This window comes from Eptatretus burgeri, chromosome 18 (genome assembly GCF_056783735.1).
Source record: "Eptatretus burgeri isolate ZD-2024b chromosome 18, Ebu_testis_v1, whole genome shotgun sequence".
NCBI classification, from domain to species: domain Eukaryota; kingdom Metazoa; phylum Chordata; class Myxini; order Myxiniformes; family Myxinidae; genus Eptatretus; species Eptatretus burgeri.
This window is the reverse complement of record NC_140978.1, coordinates 4,612,479-4,637,273: the sequence shown is the minus strand read 5'-3', so window position 1 is coordinate 4,637,273 and position 24,795 is coordinate 4,612,479. Positions and strand designations below refer to the sequence as shown.

General features: G+C 45.3%; 1 long non-coding RNA gene across 1 annotated transcript in view; it reads right to left on the bottom strand.

Annotated features, from left to right (window-relative positions):
- The window catches only part of LOC147008503 (uncharacterized), a 48,931-nt gene that overhangs the window by 15,857 nt on the left and 8,279 nt on the right, over positions 1-24,795 (bottom strand). The window contains exon 3 of the long non-coding RNA XR_015053241.1: positions 18,169-18,241. This is a non-coding gene — a long non-coding RNA (uncharacterized LOC147008503). The remainder of the gene's footprint in view (positions 1-18,168; positions 18,242-24,795) is intronic.

Sequence of the window (24,795 nt, the reverse complement as noted above, 5' to 3'; positions counted from 1 at the left end):
TAATATATTAATGACCTGAACAGGAAATATATATATATATATATACATACACATATACACATATACACATACATATATATATATATATATATATATATATATATATATATATATATATATACACATATACACATACATTATATATATATATATATATATATATATATATATATATATATATATATATATATATATATATGCTTAATATATTAATGACCTGAACAGGACATATATATATATATATATATATATATATATATATATATATATATATATATATATCAGGCATTTGATGAGCATATATCATTGATACAGAATAACCACCCTTTGAAAAAATTTTACTACACAGTACTTTACAAATAAATACCCAACAATTGTCACATTAAATGTCATTGTGATTTTGGAATCCTGGCCTATATCCGGGTGCATCGATAACTACAACAAATGGCAAGGGATCTTCTCAAACAGGTTGGACAGAGCCACCAGACCTGGTTGGCCTAAAGCTTACAACTGGTTTTGGCGATGTTCTTCCTGCCGAGGATTATTCTGCTGCTGATGTATGCTGCTGCTGCTGCTATACGATTGTACAGAGAAGCAGGAAATTTATAACTAAGAAGTAGCTTGAAGGGATAGCTAGCCAAGGCCTGGTTTGTGTTACCCAGGCGGAGGCGTCCATGATGGAAACCAGAGCCGCACATGTCGCCACATCTGCCTGCGGCCTCAACCCGGCTGCTTTGGGCCTTTGAAGAGGTGCAGGCCCCGTGGCTTCCCTAATCCCCAGCCCTTTGTGTGCCCAGCACCCCGCTAGCTGCCTCTCAGCCCAGCTGACTTTTACTGTTTCGAATCTTTTCCTGCCACCGTCTCCACACCGTAATTAATTCTCTCTGCCATTTTTGTCCCTACCACTGTAGTCTATCTGCAGCTCCTTCTTCGTCTCATGTTGCCTGCTTTTGGGAAAGCCCATAAACTGCTCCACCAATACAGTCAGTTCTGGCAGAAATGAGGCCCAGTTACCTGTCTGACTCAATTGTAGGACTCCATAGACCACATCTGTTTAGTGTAGCCGCAAGCCATTCTTTCCCATTATTCCTCGTTTAACACAAATGAACAACAAACATTTTGAAACTTCATGTTTCAACATTCGACAAATTCGCTTCAGCCATTTCGGTGTCGTTTTCATTGAAGTTTGCTCAGAATGTCCTGATTGGTGGTTCCAAAACTCCTTAATTTGTTTATACTATTAAATTCCTATTGTGGAGGGTGGGGAACATTAATTTTGTTTGTAGCTGCAGGGAATTTTCTTGCTTCACAACAATAAAGCAGAGAATAAATCCCCCAGAATTTTACTGAAACATATGTCTCCTCATTTTCTGTGCTGTTGATCAAAGCTAATGAAAAACACCGGTTGTTTGTAAGATTTAGGGATAAATATATTTCTTCAAATGCCACAATTGGAGAGGCACCTATTAACTTGGTAGGGTAATACAAAGCTCCTGTCCCAACATTTTCTCCATACGGCAGCAGTTGTTCGCCATCTCGAGCACTGAAAGAGATCACACATAGCTTCCACGGGTCATCTTCTGATTGACGTTTGTGGTGGTATGTAAACCGTTGTGTTAGGCCCGAGCAGACTTTAAAGCACCTAACAGTTATTCGTCAAATGATGTTTTTGGTGCTGCAAATGAAACTGAGTACAAAAGATTGTTCATATAAGTATCACTGGCTAGCTGAGTCACATTTTTCATGACTTGTGTGATGTAAATGTTCAAGCACTTCGTTAACAAGGCCTTCATCCGCAGCTTGATGGAGTACTGCTCTCTCTCTCTCCTTTGGGCTGGCGTCCCTGCCTCATGTCTTGCTCAGCTTGATGCTGTGGAAACCAAGACCTTCAAGATCATTGGAATCGCCCACGATGAAGCTCAGTCTCTGGACCTATCACGTTCCCATCACAAACAGATCGGTCTCTGTCTTCTTCCACCTAATTTCTGGTCTCGCACCATCTGCCCTTTCATTGCTCTGTCCCCCTGTCCCCCCTCCCCACCCCCATCCTCATTTGTGCAGGGTGCACACGGTCCACAATCAACACCCTTCTGGATGGGAAACTCCCCAAATTCCAGAATCAGTGCTCGCCTCCATTCATTCATCTGTTCTTTTTTCCCCACCTGCAGAATTAACTTTCACATTCTCTTCAATCTCATTCCTCCCTCCAGGTTTTCAAGGCAGCTCTTCACCACCATCTCACATCCTCCAACCAAAACCATGTTCTTTTCTATCCCTGTTTAACTCTCCCTAAGCCCAACTCTTTCAAACTTTCCTTCCTGAGAGTTTGCTTCTGTATCCATCTCCTCCACCCTGTGTCCTCCCCTAACCCTCATTCTTCCTCACATCCCTCATCTTGGAAGTGTCCCTCTATTTTGTCCCTCAGCCCTGTAGTTATGTGTTTTCTCCTCTTCTTCTGCTGTTTGTTTTGTTCTGTTGCATCCTAACCCATTCTATGTTTTAGCTCCTCCACGAGCCTCGACTCTGTATTTAAAAAAAAAAAAACCGGCTTTCCTCATCCCTTTAGGAACGGGAGAGGTTGTTGTAATCGGTCTGTGTGTCAGTGAGTGTGTGAGTCCGCACACAGATCTAATTTAGTACAGATCATCCATTCTCTATATACCTCCGCCTTGTTATATGCGTAGTCTTGTTCTTACTGTTATTCTTTAATGACCTGAACAGGAAATATTTTCATGGGAACAAGCTCAGCAATACAATGAATACCCCAGCACAACCTGCCATATGGTGTTGCATTATCCTGGTATATATTTTTAATGTTGGTCTGGCTGAGAAAATTGTTGTCACCGCAGTAACAATACCAAGTGCAATAATCTTTCTCGGGACACGGATGGTAGTACCTTCATTGTAATTCATTAAAACTTCATCCATGATTCATTATATCATGCAGGACTATCAGCAGATTCTTCCCTCTGAAAGCTCTGTTAGAAATTAATTAAAGGGTGTTGTGGCCTAATTTTTTTTAATTTTAAGTATTTCATCTGCTTCCTCCATAAGACAGAATTTTTTTTTTCAGTTTTCTAAGATAAATTGTTCTTCTGAGGAGTAAAAATTCCCTTTTCAACATTGTGATTGTGGAAGGTGACATCATTGCTGCTTGAAACTGAAAGTCGATGGAAAATGATCGAGTGGGTAAAAATTGGTTGTGGGGAGTAGGGGGGGGGCAGGAATGGGATGAAACGAATTGACATGAAACAAAATGTATTGTATTAAGAAATGTCAGATGGCAAAATTCATCCATAATATTGATGGCAAAACTACTGCACCTGCCAGACAACAAGCACAAGCGACCCCGATCGACCTTTTTAAACTTGTCATCGGGTGGAGGTGTGGTCCATCTTCCTCGACAATGGATTACCAAACAGAACCAAATATATTTGCGGAATATTCAGCTAAATGGACATAAAGGAAGAAGAAATGAAAACGGTAGTCGTTTCCAAAATTTCAGGTAATGAAGATGACCTTGCAATATATTGTTGATAAGGGAGAATGTTGCCTCTGCAATATAATACGGTCTTGTGCCCAAGGCAACTCCTGCATCCATCATTTTCTACAAACCAGCATGTACCCATATGCCCTAGCCACCATCATGGGACATGCATGGAGTTTTAACTCCTCCCAGAGCTTCACTTTCAACTATTCTTTGCTTTCTTATGTTTGCTTGAAACAGTCTGTTTTCTAAAAGAAAGCATGTTGTGCATTAACTGACCATGAGGTTTGAAGATCTACTTTGAAGAGTGATTGACACCTGTGCTTCCAATCCTTCGTCGGTCGAATAAAGTAGCGATCGAGCATATACCCTATTGTCAATATCTGCCACAACGATGAAGAATCTTTGAGTCTCTGTTGTCATTCGGTCTCAACTTTCTGGTTTGGTCGATTTTGAGATCTCAATCAAAGCTGCAGTAATTTGATGCTTAAAAAAAAACAAATCACCCTAACAGTGCAGTCATCCCAATATATTGTTTTCATCACAATGCCGTGACGTTGGATTTTGAGGATCACCGTCACAATGCACTTTCTCGTTTTTAAAAAGGTCGTAAAATGTAAGACTATTTTCCATAAATAGTCTTACATAAGACTATAACCAATTCCGTTGGGCATGAAGTATAATTTGCGGGTGGACGTTAAACATCCAATGGTAGCTTTGAAAAGAGAAGGCCATTGTGTTGTTTATGAGGTAGCTTCTAAATTGCCATTCAAGTCAAAAGTACCGCTCTTCCCTCTGAGCTAGCTCTCCTGCCTAACATCTTGCTCGGCTTAACGCCATGGAAACCAAGGCCTTGAAGCTTATTGGACTCTCCCGCAATGAAGCCGAGTCTATGGGAAAATCACGTCACCATCGCAGACAGGTCGGTGGTCTCTGTCTTCCACCACCTCCTTTTTGGTCTTGCACCCTGTACTCTTTCAGTGCTCCCCCCTCCTCCCCCCAATTTTTTTTTGCAGGGTACACACGATCTACCATCTTTGTTTTCTGTTCACTCCAGGTATTCAACACAGCTATTCACCACCATCCCAGATCATCCCCAATCCAAAACCATGATTTTTTTTTCTACCCTCGATAACTCCCTCCCCTCCCCCCTTTCCCCATGCAAACCCTCCTACATCCAAAGTTCCAGTTTTCCCTCCTGACAGTTTCCTTCTGCATCCATCTTGTTCACCCCATGCATCCTCTCTAACCTCTCCTTCACCCATTGTTTGTCGCCCTCAATCTCTTTGTCCGCCTCCCTAGATTCATTGTTTGTCCCCTTCCCTCTGCTTGTCCGCCTCCCTCTGTCTTGGTCTTCAGCTCTGCTGTTGCTATCTCTCCTTCTCTATGCTGCTCCTTTAGTCCCGTCGTGTCCTGATCCGTTCAGTGTACTTGACTACTCGTACGAGCTCTTCCATGAGCCTCGACTATGTCTACAGAATAAAAAAAGAGGAGCACCGCATCAGTAGGAATGTTTTTTTTTATTTTGATGTGCCTTAACTTTTTACAGTTGGTGCTGCTGAAGCAGTTTCTTGGCAAGCGTTACACTGGGTGGTTTGCCATTACTTTCCCAGTGTTGTTTGTCTGCACTCTCTCCTTTGAAATGCTGATCGACAAGCAAGAAAGCAGCACGCATCATTTTTAAAGACTTTGATATGACTCGACCAGGGTTTGAACTGCCGACCTCCCAGACTCAGAGCGGATACTCAAGACATTGCACCACTGAGGCTGGTATCACCGGAATAGCCTCTACTTAATAATGATGCAACCGGCAGACCAAATTATTTCTTGAATTCCTGTCACATGTGGATACATTAGAGAGAGAGAGAGTCACATATGGATACCGAAGTTGAATTTTTCGTGCAGTACCTCGCTTCTTGGCAGATGATAGTCATGCCCTCTTCATTTGTCAAGAAGTACATTCCAACATATGTGAAGATTAATTCCAATATATGTACTAATCCAAGTCAGAGGTAGACCAAGTCTTTGGGAGAGATGTATTTGTATGAACCAGCATCATTTGTGACCACGCTCTTCTCGTCTTGTGATATACTTTAGTTGTGTGTGTACTGGACCAGGCGCCTGCCTGCCAGTCTGAAGGGGAGGGAGAGGGTGTTGGGGGGTCGGGGTGCGGATTCTGTCATCCCGGCCCAGTGAGCTTGCACAATGACTACTCTCCCAATCGCCTTCCTGCCTTTGTTTTTAGCTCCCCGTTCTCACACGAGACTTGATCCTGCTTCGGATAATCAAAAATAAGAAATAATTTAAGACATCTTTGTACTGTATTGTGTTTCTCTCAACAGTGGGAAACAAACAGAGCAACTACCCTGTGTTTTTTTTTTTTTTTTTAAACCACTGCTCCCACCCCCACTTCTTAACTGATCTCTCGCCTGAGATCCATTTTCTTCTCGAGAAATCTCGGAAGGATGTGAGCCGAGCTGCTCAAGAGGCCTCACCCAGCAGGAAGGGTACAAAACAGGCAGGGGTCTTCACGTGGGAATCACCAATGTTCCTTGCTTGTCTCTCTGTCTTTGTCCGACTGTCTCTCTTCTTTTTTTTTTTTTCCACTTTCCCTCCTTTTTACCCAATTACTAACCGCAGGGGCCGCTTGCCCTCGGAGCACAAACATAGAAGTCGCTGTAGACTAACCATTTCAACAGTTGTCTTACATGTCAGTGTGAATTTCTGATCGTGTCTGCCCGCTTGCATACCGCTTCTCGCACGTGTCTTCGTTTCCGTCCGCATTTGCGATTGCTTCGTGGCCTTTTCCTGTGTCGGCGTTAATTGCTCGCACATGTTTAAAATGCACGTGCTTCCTATTGCCATAGGTTACCAGCGTGCAGAATCCCTGTTCCATAAACGTATGGATTTTCAGGCATGCCAGTTTACATCCATACGTATCCACCAGCTTACCTCTCTGCCTACGCGCCGCCAGCTTACAGCCAGCAATTTGAACTGTCTCACGGTTCCAAAATTTCATTACCCCCTCCTCTCTGCCATGTACATAAGCTTGCAGCTTCATTTCCTTTCACCAAATCCCCAACATTGCCTTCCAACTGCTGAACTTTGACCTGATATCATAACCAATGGTCTTTCACGAATATGATGTATACTTGGGGGCGAGAGAGAGAGAGAGACACACACACAGAGACACACAGAGACAGAGACAGGATAAACTGTACTGATGGAAGGGAATTGTCAAACAAGAGATGGCGAATCGAGTATGGCGAAGCTCAGGACTGTGCAAACCCGAGTGAATCACCAATACACCGGCATGATTCAGCCAGCACAGAGGACAATATGATGGAGGGGTGGAGATGGGTTGTGGCAGGAAGAGGAAGGCAGGGAGAAGGAAAGTGGAGGGAGAGGGACGAGAAAACAAAACATGTGAAAGGAGGGGAAGAGGAGGCTTGGGGTGGGCAAAGCAAGAAATAAAGTGAGAGACAAATGGAGGAGTGAAGTGGAGTGGAGGGAGGGAGAAAGACAGAGGCAGCTTCTTGTCCAGCGATTGTTATTGCAAGCGCTTGGGTGGAGCAGAAGCAAATTTTGACCGAAAGTTTGTTTTGGCAGAAAGACCCACCAGGCAGCCATATTAATGGGGCCTCCTCACCAGGCAGCCATATTAATGGGGCCTCCTCACCAGGCAGCCATATTAATGGGGCCTCCTCACCAGGCAGCCATATTAATGGGGCCTCCTCACCAGGCAGCCATATAAATGGGGCCTCCTCACCAGGCAGCCATATTAATGGGGCCTCCTCACCAGGCAGCCATAATAATGGGGCCTCCTCACCAGGCAGCCATATTAATGGGGCCTCCTCACCAGGCAGCCATATTAATGGGGCCTCCTCACCAGGCAGCCATATTAATGGGGCCTCCTCACCAGGCAGCCATATTAATGGGGCCTCCTCACCAGGCAGCCATATTAATGGGGCCTCCTCACCAGGCAGCCATATTAATGGGGCCTCCTCACCAGGCAGCCATATTAATGGGGCCTCCTCACCAGGCAGCCATATTAATGGGGCCTCCTCACCAGGCAGCCATATTAATGGGGCCTCCTCACCAGGCAGCCATATTAATGGGGCCTCCTCACCAGGCAGCCATATTAATGGGGCCTCCTCACCAGGCAGCCATATTAATGGGGCCTCCTCACCAGGCATCCATATTAATGGGGCCTCCTCACCAGGCAGCCATATTAATGGGGCCTCCTCACCAGGCAGCCATATTAATGGGGCCTCCTCACCAGGCAGCCATATTAATGGGGCCTCCTCACCAGACAGCCATATTAATGGGGCCTCCTCACCAGACAGCCATATTAATGGGGCCTCCTCACCAGGCAGCCATATTAATGGGGCCTCCTCACCAGGCAGCCATATTAATGGGGCCTCCTCACCAGGCAGCCATATTAATGGGGCCTCCTCACCAGGCAGCCATATTAATGGGGCCTCCTCACCAGGCAGCCATATTAATGGGGCCTCCTCACCAGGCAGCCATATTAATGGGGCCTCCTCACCAGGCAGCCATATTAATGGGGCCTCCTCACCAGGCAGCCATATTAATGGGGCCTCCTCACCAGGCAGCCATATTAATGGGGCCTCCTCACCAGGCAGCCATATTAATGGGGCCTCCTCACCAGGCAGCCATATTAATGGGGCCTCCTCACCAGGCAGCCATATTAATGGGGCCTCCTCACCAGGCAGCCATATTAATGGGGCCTCCTCACCAGGCAGCCATATTAATGGGGCCTCCTCACCAGGCAGCCATATTAATGGGGCCTCCTCACCAGGCAGCCATATTAATGGGGCCTCCTCACCAGGCAGCCATATTAATGGGGCCTCCTCACCAGGCAGCCATATTAATGGGGCCTCCTCACCAGGCAGCCATATTAATGGGGCCTCCTCACCAGGCAGCCATATTAATGGGGCCTCCTCACCAGGCAGCCATATTAATGGGGCCTCCTCACCAGGCAGCCATATTAATGGGGCCTCCTCACCAGGCAGCCATATTAATGGGGCCTCCTCACCAGGCAGCCATATTAATGGGGCCTCCTCACCAGGCAGCCATATTAATGGGGCCTCCTCACCAGGCAGCCATATTAATGGGGCCTCCTCACCAGGCAGCCATATTAATGGGGCCTCCTCACCAGGCAGCCATATTAATGGGGCCTCCTCACCAGGCAGCCATATTAATGGGGCCTCCTCACCAGGCAGCCATATTAATGGGGCCTCCTCACCAGGCAGCCATATTAATGGGGCCTCCTCACCAGGCAGCCATATTAATGGGGCCTCCTCACCAGGCAGCCATATTAATGGGGCCTCCTCACCAGGCAGCCATATTAATGGGGCCTCCTCACCAGGCAGCCATATTAATGGGGCCTCCTCACCAGGCAGCCATATTAATGGGGCCTCCTCACCAGGCAGCCATATTAATGGGGCCTCCTCACCAGGCAGCCATATTAATGGGGCCTCCTCACCAGGCAGCCATATTAATGGGGCCTCCTCACCAGGCAGCCATATTAATGGGGCCTCCTCACCAGGCAGCCATATTAATGGGGCCTCCTCACCAGGCAGCCATATTAATGGGGCCTCCTCACCAGGCAGCCATATTAATGGGGCCTCCTCACCAGGCAGCCATATTAATGGGGCCTCCTCACCAGGCAGCCATATTAATGGGGCCTCCTCACCAGGCAGCCATATTAATGGGGCCTCCTCACCAGGCAGCCATATTAATGGGGCCTCCTCACCAGGCAGCCATATTAATGGGGCCTCCTCACCAGGCAGCCATATTTTTTTTTTTTTTTTTTTTTTTTTTTTTTTGTATACCTTGGTCGAGGCTCGTATGAGAGCTAACACACAACTCACAGCAAGGAGGCATGAGACAAGAGGGGCGGGAGTGGAAGGGACAAAACATTGGGGAACAGACACAGGTGAACTGTGGAAGGGAGAGGGATGGGGATGGGACGGGGAACATGGCGAGGGGAAGATGGACATTAAAGGGACTTTCAGGAAGGAAAGCAGGAGAATTGAAGGAAGTGGGCTTGGGTGGATTATCGGGGTAGAAAAGATCGAGGATTTGGATGGGGGAAGATAAGAGGTGGTGGTGAACAGCTGTTTTGAAAGCCTGGAGGGAAGAATGGGAAAGAATAGAGTGAGGAAGTTTATTCCAAAGGCGGGAAAAAAGAGGAATGAAAGAGTGAAGATGAGCAGTGATTCGTGATTTTGGTAGTTTTACCAGAAGGGGTTGTTGGCGGACCTTGAGCGCCCTGTGGAAATGTGGTTGGGACAAATCACAGAGAGAGCAGGGGGCAAGGCTGGAGAGGAGTCGGTAGAAGACAGAAAGACCACCGACCAACCTGCGGTGATTGAGTGAGAGGCCCAAAGACTCAGCTTCATTGCGGGAGATGCCAATGATCTTAAAAGCCCTGGTTTCGACAGCGTGAAGTCGAGAAAGGTGGGAGGCAGGAGCACCAGCCCAGAGGGAGAGCAGTACTCCATCAGGCTACGGACAAAGCTTTGTAAGTGGTCAGGAGCTCAAGAGGGCCGAGGAAGACTTTGCACGACGGAGGATTCCCAGTCGGCGACTGGCTTTTGAGGCAAGGTTGGAAATGTGACTTTCCCAGGAAAGGTCATGGCAGATAGTGAGACCCAGAAGCTTGAAAGAAAAGACTTCTTCCAGAGCATTGTTGAGAAAGTGGATGGGGGGTTTTGTAAACGGTCCTTTCGAAGAGACATCGTGAGAGTGTGAGATTTGTCTGGATTGAAAGACATGTTCCACGTGTTGGACCAGTTTGTGATTTTATCCAGATCTGCAGTGAGCGAAGAAGCTGCTGCTTGCTGGTCTGAGGGATGACAGATGGTACGGCAGAGGGTGGAGTCATCGGCAAAGAGAAATAGAGGATTTTCCAGAGAGTCCAAGAGATCATTGATGAAAACCAGAAAAAGAACAGGGCCCAGAACGCTACCTTGAGGAACTCCAGCCTGCACAGGAAGAGGGGATGAAAGAACTCCATTTAGGGCCACACGTTGACTGCGACAGGAGAGGAAGTCTGCGAGCCATGAGTGGAGATGGCCTTGAATACCATGGGAAGAGAGTTTGGTGAGTAGGGCAGGGTGCCAGACTGTGTCAAAAGCACGTGATATGTCCAGGGATACGGCTCGGATTTCCTGTCTGGCATGGAGGACCTCCATCCATTGATGGGAGAGCAGTAGCAGCATATCTAGGGTAGAGTGACCTGGTCTGAAACCAAATTGATGATTGGAAATCAAGCCATTGGAGAAGAGGAAGGATTTCATGTCTGAAGCGATGATGGATTCCATAACCTTGCTGATGATTGGGAGAAGGCTGATTGGTCTATAGTTACAGGGATCTGTTTTTGCACCTTTATGCAGGGCAGTGATGTTAGCAGATTTCCAAGCAGATGGCAGATGACCTTGGGAAAATGAGAGGGTGAATAGAACAGAGAGAGGGTGAGCAAGAGCAGAAGAGCAGGCTTTGAGGACACGTGGGCTGATGCCGTCTGGACCGGTTGCAGAATCTGACTCGAGGTTTGAAAGCAAGCATTCCACCTTGTCAGGAGAAAAGGATACAGAGTCCAGGGACAGTTGGGTGCGACTGGGTAAAGTGGGTAGAGATAGTGATGGGTTTGGGACACAAGATTTAGCTGCAAACACCGAGTTTAGACATTCAGCTTTATCACGTGTGGAATCAGCAGTGCGGCCATTTGAGGTAAGGGAGGGGATGGAGGGGGAACATACACCAGAAACAGATTTGATTAAACGCCACCAGGATTTTGAGGAGGGAGAGAGGTTTGAGAGTTCAGACTTGAGATGAGAAAGATGTTGTTTTCTGGCTCTCCTGAGGGTAGCTACACACTTGTTCCGAGCTTTGTGGAAAGAACTGAGATTGCTCCCTCAGTTGGGTTTGCTTTCCATGAGGCAAAGGCAAGTTGTTTCAGGACAACTGCCTCGCCACAAGCTTCAGTAAACCAAGGGCGGGAGGAAGGGTAAGACAACTGAACACGAGAGGGGATAAATCTGTGCATGAGGGAGAGCAAGTTTCTTTGAAAGAATTCCCAGGATGAGTTGATGTTTGAGAAAGTAGTGATAGGAGACCAGTCTGTAAGTTTGATGGCTTGACCCTGCCAGTCGGCTTGAGTGAAATGCCAGACTCGACGGCGGTGAGGTGGTTCTCTGATAACAGCCAGAGAGATGTCCACTTTAACAAGGACGTGGTCAGAAGAACCAATTGGAGCGAAGGAAGAGCAGCAGATATTGTCAGGGAAATTTGTCAAAATCAGATCCAGAAGAGATGGAGTACCATTGGTTGAGATCCGGGTCGGGAAGTTGACCGATTGAGTCAGTCCCAATGAGTCACAGAAAGCTTTTGCTGATGTCCCATGGCAGGTGAGAGAGGTATCCACACCTAGCCAACTGGCGTGATGACAATTGAAGTCGCCACATAAGAGGAAGAGAGAGTTTGGATGAGAAGATAGAAGATGGTCCATGTTTTCGGAGAGTGAGGTGTAGATGGAGTCATCACTGTTCGGTGGACGGTACAGTACACATATAAACATGAGGTGGGAGTGGAGGGGAAGCCGAAGCCAGAGGTATTCCTGGGGGTGTGGGGGAGTGAGAGCAGTGCAGGGAGAGTGAGGAATAGAGTCTTTGATGAAGAGAGCAACACCTCCACCAGGACGAGGCTCAGGTCTGTCATACCGTAAGAGGGAGTAACCAGGGAGAGATACTTGGGAGTCAGACACGTCTTTGGGGCCTCCTCACCCCAATATTAATGGGGCCTCCTCACCAGGCAGCCATATTAATGGGGCCTCCTCACCAGGCAGCCATATTAATGGGGCCTCCTCACCAGGCAGCCATATTAATGGGACCTCCTCACCAGGCAGCCATATTAATGGGGCCTCCTCACCAGGCAGCCATATTAATGGGGCCTCCTCACCAGGCAGCCATATTAATGGGGCCTCCTCACCAGGCAGCCATATTAATGGGGCCTCCTCACCAGGCAGCCATATTAATGGGGCCTCCTCACCAGGCAGCCATATTAATGGGGCCTCCTCACCAGGCAGCCATATTAATGGGGCCTCCTCACCAGGCAGCCATATTAATGGGGCCTCCTCACCAGGCAGCCATATTAATGGGGCCTCCTCACCAGGCAGCCATATTAATAGGGCCTCCTCACCAGGCAGCCATATTAATAGGGCCTCCTCACCAGGCAGCCATATTAATGGGGCCTCCTCACCAGGCAGCCATATTAATGGGGCCTCCTCACCAGGCAGCCATATTAATGGGGCCTCCTCACCAGGCAGCCATATTAATGGGGCCTCCTCACCAGGCAGCCATATTAATGGGGCCTCCTCACCAGGCAGCCATATTAATGGGGCCTCCTCACCAGGCAGCCATATTAATGGGGCCTCCTCACCAGGCAGCCATATTAATGGGGCCTCCTCACCAGGCAGCCATATTAATGGGGCCTCCTCACCAGGCAGCCATATTAATGGGGCCTCCTCACCAGGCAGCCATATTAATGGGGCCTCCTCACCAGGCAGCCATATTAATGGGGCCTCCTCACCAGGCAGCCATATTAATGGGGCCTCCTCACCAGGCAGCCATATTAATGGGGCCTCCTCACCAGGCAGCCATATTAATGGGGCCTCCTCACCAGGCAGCCATATTAATGGGGCCTCCTCACCAGGCAGCCATATTAATGGGGCCTCCTCACCAGGCAGCCATATTAATGGGGCCTCCTCACCAGGCAGCCATATTAATGGGGCCTCCTCACCAGGCAGCCATATTAATGGGGCCTCCTCACCAGGCAGCCATATTAATGGGGCCTCCTCACCAGGCAGCCATATTAATGGGGCCTCCTCACCAGGCAGCCATATTAATGGGGCCTCCTCACCAGGCAGCCATATTAATGGGGCCTCCTCACCAGGCAGCCATATTAATGGGGCCTCCTCACCAGGCAGCCATATTAATGGGGCCTCCTCACCAGGCAGCCATATTAATGGGGCCTCCTCACCAGGCAGCCATATTAATGGGGCCTCCTCACCAGGCAGCCATATTAATGGGGCCTCCTCACCAGGCAGCCATATTAATGGGGCCTCCTCACCAGGCAGCCATATTAATGGGGCCTCCTCACCAGGCAGCCATATTAATGGGGCCTCCTCACCAGGCAGCCATATTAATGGGGCCTCCTCACCAGGCAGCCATATTAATGGGGCCTCCTCACCAGGCAGCCATATTAATGGGGCCTCCTCACCAGGCAGCCATATTAATGGGGCCTCCTCACCAGGCAGCCATATTAATGGGGCCTCCTCACCAGGCAGCCATATTAATGGGGCCTCCTCACCAGGCAGCCATATTAATGGGGCCTCCTCACCAGGCAGCCATATTAATGGGGCCTCCTCACCAGGCAGCCATATTAATGGGGCCTCCTCACCAGGCAGCCATATTAATGGGGCCTCCTCACCAGGCAGCCATATTAATGGGGCCTCCTCACCAGGCAGCCATATTAATGGGGCCTCCTCACCAGGCAGCCATATTAATGGGGCCTCCTCACCAGGCAGCCATATTAATGGGGCCTCCTCACCAGGCAGCCATATTAATGGGGCCTCCTCACCAGGCAGCCATATTAATGGGGCCTCCTCACCAGGCAGCCATATTAATGGGGCCTCCTCACCAGGCAGCCATATTAATGGGGCCTCCTCACCAGGCAGCCATATTAATGGGGCCTCCTCACCAGGCAGCCATATTAATGGGGCCTCCTCACCAGGCAGCCATATTAATGGGGCCTCCTCACCAGGCAGCCATATTAATGGGGCCTCCTCACCAGGCAGCCATATTAATGGGGCCTCCTCACCAGGCAGCCATATTAATGGGGCCTCCTCACCAGGCAGCCATATTAATGGGGCCTCCTCACCAGGCAGCCATATTAATGGGGCCTCCTCACCAGGCAGCCATATTAATGGGGCCTCCTCACCAGGCAGCCATATTAATGGGGCCTCCTCACCAGGCAGCCATATTAATGGGGCCTCCTCACCAGGCAGCCATATTAATGGGGCCTCCTCACCAGGCAGCCATATTAATGGGGCCTCCTCACCAGGCAGCCATATTAATGGGGCCTCCTCACCAGCCACACAGCGCACCATCTTTCGTATCGATCGAGTGATCACCTGACTACTGCCTGCCACCTGTCCCAGCAATTAGACAACCCACTGATCAATCGCCACCAAGCTTACCCTTCTCATTAAGAACCCACATACCCAAAATGGACAACCAATCGGCCTTCTTGTCCCAAGTTCAGACACTAGTCGACCAGATCATTTATTTCAACCTCACCCAGTATCCAGGTGTTTTTTTTCTTCTTTTTTACCAACAGCCAGAAAAGGTAAACCTGGGTCTTCATGTCTTTTTTTTTTTTGCTGAATTATATGGGTAATGAGCAATATTTTTCACCATGGAAGTTTTGTTTTTCCTCTTTTCTTCTCACCAAGCATTGCGACGCTAATGCAATGTATTCGCACCCGTGAAAGATGATGATTTCAGTTCGACTCATTACTCAAGGAGTACGGTAATCAATGAGATGGTCAATCCAATTACAATACCAATGAGAAAATATGAGTTGTAATCCTCTGGTCAAGGAAGCATACCAGGAAATGTTTCCAAGTTCGGGGTTCTGACAAATATTTATTGTCTTAATTGTTGTGATTAAATTATACACACGAGGATGCACGAGAAACTTTTGCACATGAGGAGGCTGTTCTGCCCATCATGCAGGAGGCTGCACACCCAAGCTCCCTTCCATCCACACAAGCCAATATCCCCGTAACCCCCATCTCCGATGCATCCAGGTACCTTGTGTGGATGGTAGGATTGGTGATAACGATACCAGAGTTGGTGCAGAGCACATGATGGGCCGGATGGCCTCCTCATGTGCAAAAGTTCCTCGTGCATCCTTATGTGTTTGGTATTTAATCACACAATTGTGACAATAAATATTTGTTAGAACCCCAAACTTGGAAACATTTCTGAGTGTAGTATGTTTCTTTGACCAGTGAGGATAGGAACGCTTATTTTCTCTTTACCTCCACCACCGAAGGTGAAGGAGGTTATGTTTTCACCCCTCTATGTCTGTCTGTCTGTCTATGTCTCATGTTGGTTTAATGGTTCGGGTGGCAGGCTTTGGATCCTTGGGTTCTGAGTTCAAATCCCGCTCAGCTGTTGAATTAATGCCAGGTGGGGTTGACTCTGCCTGTCATCCTTCCGATGTCGGAAAATGAGTGCCAGCTTGCTCGTGCCCTGTGTCGGAGTGGTGACCCATCCAGGATTGTACCCGATAGCCAAGGAGACTGCTTCGTCAACACCAACGCTCTGCACAGAGTGTGGTCCCAATCTCCTCCTCTGTCTGTCTGTCTGTCTGTTTGTGCACAGGATATCTCAAAAAGTTGTCGATGGATCCGGATGAAATTTTGTGGACAAGGACGAACTGATTAGATTTTGGTGAAGATCCAGATGCAGATCCGAATACTGGAAGTTTTTAAAGTGATTCTTCACCATTGAGAGATAGGGACAAAACCTATATATATATAGCACAATATCTCAAAAAGTTGGGGATGGATTCAGACGAAACTTAGTGGACATGCTAGGTGTGTGACGAGGAAGAAGTGTTTCAATTTTGGTGAAGATCCGGATCTGATAAAAACAAATTTCAGTGATTCTTCACCATTGAGAGATATGGATAAACCGATGTATAGCACGATATCTCAAAAAGTTGTGGACGGATTCGGATTAGACTTGGTGGACATGTTGGGTGTATGGCCACGACGAATTTATTCGATTTTGATGAAGATCCAAATCCTGATCTGATTACTATAATTTTAAGTGATTCTTCACCATTGAGTGATGGGGCTCAAAAGCGATATGTAACATGATATCTCAAAAATGTAATGGGGCCAGATATGTTCTTGTGGATCAAGCGTTACGTGGTGGAGGTATGCGCTCTACCGAGTGCCCTTCTAGTTGGTATTGTAATTGGACGAGCCAAGTCATTGATTAAATTTACGACCGTACTGTGATAAGTAATTGTGTGATGAAATTAGATCTACTACCGTACTGTGATAAGTAATTGTGTGCTAGCAAGTCCCCCCCCCCCATCACTAACCTAGATAGCTCTTGCTGAGCTGATCTGATATGGCATTTGAATATACAAAGGTTATCTCCAAGGTCACTAAAGAAGTAAAACCCTGATTATTCATCTTGCTCTCCTTCACAAAAGATATCTAGTGCTGTTTATGTCATTTAATTTCAGGTTATTCCATATGATCGGCAATCGTGATCATGCCACTGCTTCTAATAGCCGATCTTACAAACAACAACAACTGTGGAGTTACTAGGAATACAACTTGCAATCCAAGTAAGTCTTAAGTTTGCATCAAACTTCAGAAAAGGCGAACAGGCTGAATGGCCCATACCTTTTTTTGTGACCAGCCATTTGAAAAGATACCATCTCTGAAACTCCTCCATCTATTATCTAGGACAGCTCATCTTGGACTGACCAAACAGTCAAGCTGCCTTTAAGAGACAGACAGTGCTTGAGCATTCTCCACCAGGTCAAGTCCTCTCTTGGAAACCCTCCTTTGCTCATGGTCTACAAGTCTTTCGTACAAATTAAAATAATGTATGTTCTTTCCCTTGATGAGAACACCTTCTGACTTGGCCGCTGCTCTTTGACACTGCGTAGAATGTAAAATCTTTGGAATTCTCTATCGAGAAGCCAGAGATCAGGATTTGTTGCTTTTCGTGGCATAGACAGTGCCGTCTTGGTCTTTACCTCGAGTTTAGCACTCTTCTCCTTTTTACTAACTACTTCTTCTTCTACTTGCGTATGGCAGCTTGGCTGCCGGGTAGCTATCATTTTGTTGGGGCGTGACTATTCCGCTGATGCTGTGCTCTTATACGAGTACAATGGTATTCATTTTGCTTAACTCAAAAGGATGACAGGCTGAGTCAACCCCACCTGATGTTAATTCAGTGGAAAACGGGGCTTGAACTCAGGACCTGAAGATCCCAAGGCAGCCACCCTCACCACGAAGCCAACACCAGGCTCTTTTATTATTATTATTATTATTATTATTATTATTATTATATATTTTTTTTTTTTTGTTTGTTACTAACCACTCCTCCCTATTTCACTCAAGATCACAGATGTTCATAACTGAATCCAATCCTTGCCAAGACCCCAGAAGTGCAACCTTTCGCTCACCCACACTATTTTCTTCTGACCAATGGAATCGCCTCTGTCCCTGTCGAGACTACCTGTCTCGCTTCATTCTTTCACTATGGTGGCTCAGCATCATCTCAAGGCATTCCACTCTGACACACCTGAGATCCTTACCATTCTCCACATTGTTGTGCATTCCTGTGTTTTGCACAAGTTTACCTTTTCCTCATACTCCATTGTTAGTTTGTTCACCTTCTGTACTGCGCCGCTTAGCTATTCCGCAAACATTGATGCCTGCATTTATTATACCATCGTGATTCTTCATATCAGCAGAGAAGCCTTCCTTCTTCAGTATTCACAAGGCATTTTAAGTGCTCGCAGTGACCCCATCAGCTGATGTGAATAGCTCTCACCTGCTGCTGAAACCCGGTGCGATAATTACGAGCCCGAACTGAAACCACATTCGGCTGAATGTCTTCTTCACACCTGGAAAAGGCCAAACGCCAGTAAGAATCGATCAAAGTGTTCCAAATCAATTTTATGATCATGTTAGAATTTTGCCGATTACAGAGTTTCACAGGCTATGACAGTAAATGTAGGTTACAAGCGCATGACATTGCATTACTACTTGCAAGGTATCATTGCACAAGAAAGTGAGGCGACATCTTGCTGAACAAATGCCATATCCTCCTTCATAGAAAGACAGCATTTTAACACAAAACATACCTGTGACCTGTTATAATCCGAGTCGTGGGAGGTTTTTTTTTTTGCCAAACCAGTGCTTTTCACCGATTTTCCGCCATTAAAACCATTTCTGGTGCGGAGACTTACACAAGACGATTGCAGTTGCCAGGATTACGATGTCAGGTTATGTCGGGGGCCAATGACATAACCTTAGGGTTGAATTTAGTGCGTGTATAATTGGTTGAGAAATAAAATTAATTTGAAAGCAGATAGGGCAGGAAATTCAATGTGAGATTTTCTTTGTCAGAAGGCAGTCGCAACATATATTGTCAGCTGTGTCAGTGTGCAGAAGGATGATTCAAACTGAGAAATATGTCTGCACTAACTAGCCTAGCATAACAGAGGTTTTAATTTGGTACAACCTTTCTCCTTCCTTTCACCTCCTTTCATTATGTTCTGCAGATTTCCCTTCCTTCTCCTTACTCATTTTCCAGTTCCTTGTCCCATTACGCAAACTTTCCAGCTCAAACCTTTCTGACTTATTCCCACCATTAACAAGTGACTACTTAACACAGGCATTAATTAACTTTCATCCACTGACACTGACCTAACCCCTTCAATTTGTGTAAGTAATCAATATATGGCCCCGTAAGGCTTCTTCCACAAAGAAAATCACAATATCTTCTTCTTTAATGGCCACAATTATTCCCATGGTTTGTGGCCTATGGGCGGAGGAAATTTCTGGCCCAAGTCTTTCATGAACTGGCTTACCAGGGCCTGATGTTTGACGAAGTAGTCAGGGCAGTAACTTGTAATTTGGCCATGGTGCCGGCCAATTTGGCTAATTTGGCCATAATTTGGCCATGGTGGCGGCGATAACTCGCCTACTCTTTGCGAAGGACACCATGGGATCTTTAATGTTCACTAACTAATGCTGGCAGATGGGACACCAGTTTAACGTCCATCCGAGCAACGGCACACACATTGACGAGTTGACCTGCCTGTGAAACACCGGGGTGACAATTTATAGCTGAGCCGAGATACAAACCAAGACTGGACAGCTTACCTCGAGGCCATCCTGCCAGCAAAGCAACTCAAAATATAACATAATTTAATCAACATTACTTATTTATCAAAGTGCTTTGCAATTAAGGAAGAGGGAAGAAGAGTAATAATGAGAAAAAAAATCAGAGGCAAAAAATGTATGATTTCAGGGAAGATTTGAAATGTTGGGGAGAAGAATGCTCGATCAGCAAACATCTTCATCGTAGTGTGACAAATTTTATAAGGAGATTCCCGTTGTTCGACTGTAGTGTTCTTGCAAGAGTGTAAGGTGTAATCGTCATAATTTGACAATAAAAAGAAACCTCATGATATGACTGGAGATTAAAATAATCGAAATGCTGTTATTACTCCACGCACGCGAAGCAAAAAGTGGGGTTAAGCACTTGGTTCATTTAGTCTGTCTGTCTGTCTATCGACAACCACCGGTTTATGATCGAGGAACAAGTTGATTTCAGTTGAATGTTATACTTGGACCACGAATCGGAACTTTAATCAGAACATGAAGCTGCACTTAAGCAGGACTTTGGCTCTGAATTTGTAAAATTGTACGGAATCTCGGTCCAATCACACTTGCGCAGAGAGAAGTGAGATAATTTTTTTGTCCGTCTGCCTGTCTGGCAGTCAAACAACATTGAAAATCATTCCAAACAGGAAACTTACTGTTTTTAAAACTTGCTGTTTTTAAAGAAGAACACAATCAGCATTCACAAATAACTAATGTAACGTGTTAAATAAGGTGGTGTAAAAATACTGCATCAACGGCGGTAACCTTCCGGAAAATATTTTTTTGTTGTTGCACAGCCTTTAAAATCTTTATTTTATTTCAATTGAATTATACACTACAACACTGGAGAACAAAAATCACCTTTTTGCCACTTTCAAAAACCTGCCGTTTACGTCTCACGACTGTTTGGAGTAAGGTGCTCTGTGAACTCCAGATTTTTCATAAAATGAAGAATCAAAGAAAGTGGTAACAATATTAATTGTAAGGAATATATATATATATATATATATATATATATATATATATATATATATATATATATATATATATATATATATATATATATATATTTTTTTTTAAACAAAAAAGAAGCGGAAGAGAGAAAAGCCAACTTCAGCAAAAAATTGACAGCGAATAAAACATCCTCGTTACATCAAGGTGGATTAATCACTGATGATGCAAATGGGAGTGAACCTTGACAAAAATGGATCATAAACCAGACATGTTTGGATTGTTCACTGTCGTGAAACACTTTGCAATTTGAACTGTGCAATGTTGTTTGAAGTACATGATCTCAGATTAATGCCCATGAGACAGGACTTATGGTAATGTGGCTTTACGAAGTGAAAACAATTGCCTCTACAAAAAGGAATGTCCTATATGAGGATCAGTCATTTGTCAAAACCCCTAATGCAGGATGGTCATGAGTTCAGCATTTTGATCCTGGGCCAACACAATCGAGCATGCATGCAATGGAAGCACACACGTGCTCCACCTCCCAAAAGTTCAAGAAAAAGGCATCATCTCGAAAGGTCATGGCCACTGTTTTCTGGGATGGTGAATGTGTGATCATAACTGACAGGGAGTACGATCCTGAAGAATAGTTGCGAGAAGCCATCAAGAACTAGCGCCGTAGAAAGGCGAGTCAAGGAGTGCTGCTTCTCCAGGATGATGTATCGGCAAACAGCCAAGATTGCAGTAAACACAATAACCAACTATGGCTTTGAACTGCTTCCCAATCCAGTCGATTCACTCATGTTGGAATCTCTTAGACTTCTTCCTGTTCCTCAAGCTGAAGGAAGGGCTTCGTGGGAAGAGTTTTGATGATGAGTATGAGGGGAATGCAGTTGTTGAGCTTCTGAACAAGCAGGACAAAGAAGACTTCAAGATGGGCACAGACAAGATCCAGAAAGGATAGACCTCCTCCTCCTCCTCCTCCTCCTCTCCGTGTGCAGCACAAGGCTGCGAGTAGCATCATTGGCTGGGGGCGCAGCTGTGCCACTGATGCAATGCCCCTGTTACCAGTACACTGGTATTCATTTTGCCAACCTCGAAAGGATGACAGGCTGAGTTGACCCTACCTGGTGTTGATTCAATGACCCGACAGGGAGCTTGAACTCAAGACCCCATGATCTTAAGCCAGCCACCTAACCATTAAGCCAACACGAGACTGAGGTTCGACCAAGTGCATTGAGCGAAAGGGGAACTGTGTTGAAAAATAAACAATTGAAAACCAATGATGTTGTTTTCTATGCAAGGCTCAAAATTTTCCGAATGCGCTTACTATTCACGTTGATGGTGCTTTCATTGTTTTTCTTGCTTTTGTGGGGTGTTCAAAAAAGTTATACGAACTAGATACGGTACTCACAATTATCTAAGACCCCCAAAAAGTATAATGAAGTATTTATGTAAATATAAAATAACATTTTTTTCTTCCTCATCCCATTACATATGCTTGGACGTGAAAACCAATAAAACATTTGTGTTTCTTTAATTACCAGTTATAGTAACTAATATATCGATAAATAAAACAAAACTAAAAGTTGACATTTCTGGGACCATTGCATCGCATCCAAGAACTTTTTGAAAAGCCCCTTTTAGAATCTGTTCTCACTATTTAATCGATTCATAAGCATGACAAAATGGTTGAAATGACTTCAGTGATCCAAGGAGAGGCTTTCCTCTGCAAGGTAATGATCTTAGCTCACTCATGCACTGCTAAACCATGTGTATATATTAACTTATGTCATTCAGTGGACGCACTGGATTGATCACCCAAATGAAGCACATTTAGAAACAGACGGGAAGGAGGAGATGAAGGGAATATAAGGGAGAGGGAAATGGACAAACTCGTGGCAATTAACACCAACTGAATAAGACGAGATGTGTAAACATCATGGTGCATACTCCAGCAGAGGGGCTTTTACAGGTTCAAATCTGCGTCATCCCAGCTTTCTCAATATTGGATAATATATCTCTTCGGTGATGAAGCTGACATTCTTGGGAATGAACAGTGGTTTGATTACCGTCACAGTCAGGCACTAAAAGTGCTATAGCCCAGGAGACTTGGTGTGTGATCTGATAACACACATAAAAGGGAAATTCAATTTTCCATTCCTCTGGTGTACGAAGTCGGGTGTCGGGCCTACATCGGATACAGCAACCTCCGGCACGAATTATGCACTCAAAGCCCCCTTTATAAGCACCTGCCCACCAACATCTGTCCATGAACATATAGATACTTAAATGCTAACCACTAACACCCAGCCAATAACACTTACCATACTAACTGGTTACCTTTAACACCTGCTGATTAACTACAGCAATTAATGCATGACCATTAAACCTTGCCATTGTCGATGGTTTCTCGCAATACATCATAAACATGAACTTACAACAGTCTTCAAACATGAAAACCCAAACATTAACATCAGCACCATGAACATTTGAGGCCCCGTGAGGAGGAGTGATGTAAGCGACATTTTTTAATGATATGATGATGATAGGCTCGGATGATAGGGGAAGGGTTAAAATAGTGCTGTATGGCATTAACTCCAAAATGGCCGATGTGACCCTTACATCACTCCTCCTCGCGGGGCCTCATTTAACCATTAGCACACAACTATTAACGTCTGATAACACCTATCCACCAACATTTAATACTGGACACCTGCAAACATCAAGACATTAACATCCATGCTAAAAGGCCTTGACTAACATCTGGTATGAACCACTTCACGAACGAGAGTTCATAGAACACCTTACCCCACGCAGTGTTCAGATATATAATTTAATTGAAAGAAAATGAAGAATTTAAAGGTAATTAAAAAAACAAAATCCAGAAGTTTACAGCTGTATATCCAGTGTCTTATATACCATCTCATTTTGGACATTACAGTTGATCCTCATGCCTTTTGTTTGCATCCTTTATGACGTCCTTTAAAACAGTTAAGTTTTCTGTTTGGAATGATTTTCAATTTTGTTTGACTGCTAAGCAGGCAGACAGTAAAATATTATCTCACTCCTCTCTGAGCACGCACAATTTGGACAAATTCTGCTAAACCAGAGCCAAAGTACTGCTAAACTACAGGTTTGTTTTCTGATTCATATTCCAATTTGTGTTCAAAATATAACATTCAATTAAAATTAAGTTGTTCCTCGATCATAAACTGATATTTCTAGACAAATGGACAGACAGACAGACAGACAGACAGACAGACAGACGTGAACCAATTGCTTAACCCCAATTTTAGTTTCACTTGCATAGGGCAACAACAACAATAAACAACAACAAGAACAAGGAAGCCATTACTCAAAAACAGCCCACCTTGAGTCTCATTTGAAGTATGCAAAAAAAAAAAAAACACTCCAGAGATTCTGAAGCCATGTGGCAAAAGTTTTCTGGTCTGACAAAACCAACATGCAACTTTTTGGTCTAAATGCAAAACGTTACGTTTGTCGCAAACCCCATTCCAGTTTTTGAGGCAATGGTTGAGCTTCTGGTTCTGGTTTTTTTTGAGGCGACAGTTTGTTCTCTCAGGGCTCTCCGCCAACTTTCTCAATGATAAGTTTCCGATCGTTGTTGTCACGTTTTGACTTTATTTCGTTACCTCCATGCTTACTGTGTGTTGCAAATTCGGTTTTGTTTAAATTTTTTTTACTGTTTGGTGAGTTTTCGTCGATTTTGTCATTTCACATTTCCTTGAGGCCGACCCGTCTTCAGGTTTATGTGCATGGTCGTGTTTATTTGTATTTTCTCCCTCTTACCATCAGTTCTTATTTTCTCCACTTTTCCCACCACTCTCCTTCCATCCCTCCTAACTATAACTTCTGCTTCTTGTCTTAAATTTTTTTTTAAAACCTCTTCCCTCCTTCCCTTATTCCCCACATAACCATGTGACTTCCTGTACTGATTCTTCTTTCTCCTTTTCCCTTGACCTACCATCTTCCTTCTATTTTCGCCGATCCACATTCACCATATAACTTCACGATTTTTTTTCTTCAACCTTTCCTTTACCTAATCTTACCTAATCTATAAAAAATCAAACAATTTTTTTTTTTAATGTTTTTATCTTTTCACTTTTAACCTTACACCTCCCGTAACCATGTGCTTCTCTACCCCCATCTTCTTCTTCCTGTTACTTTCGTCAACCTACCGACTTCCTTCTGCGTTTGCCGATCAGAATTCATCACACACCTTCACGATTTTTCTTCAACCTTTCTTTTTCCTCATGCTACGCAATCTTTATCAAAAAAAATCAAACAAAAACCCCAAAAAATGGTTTCT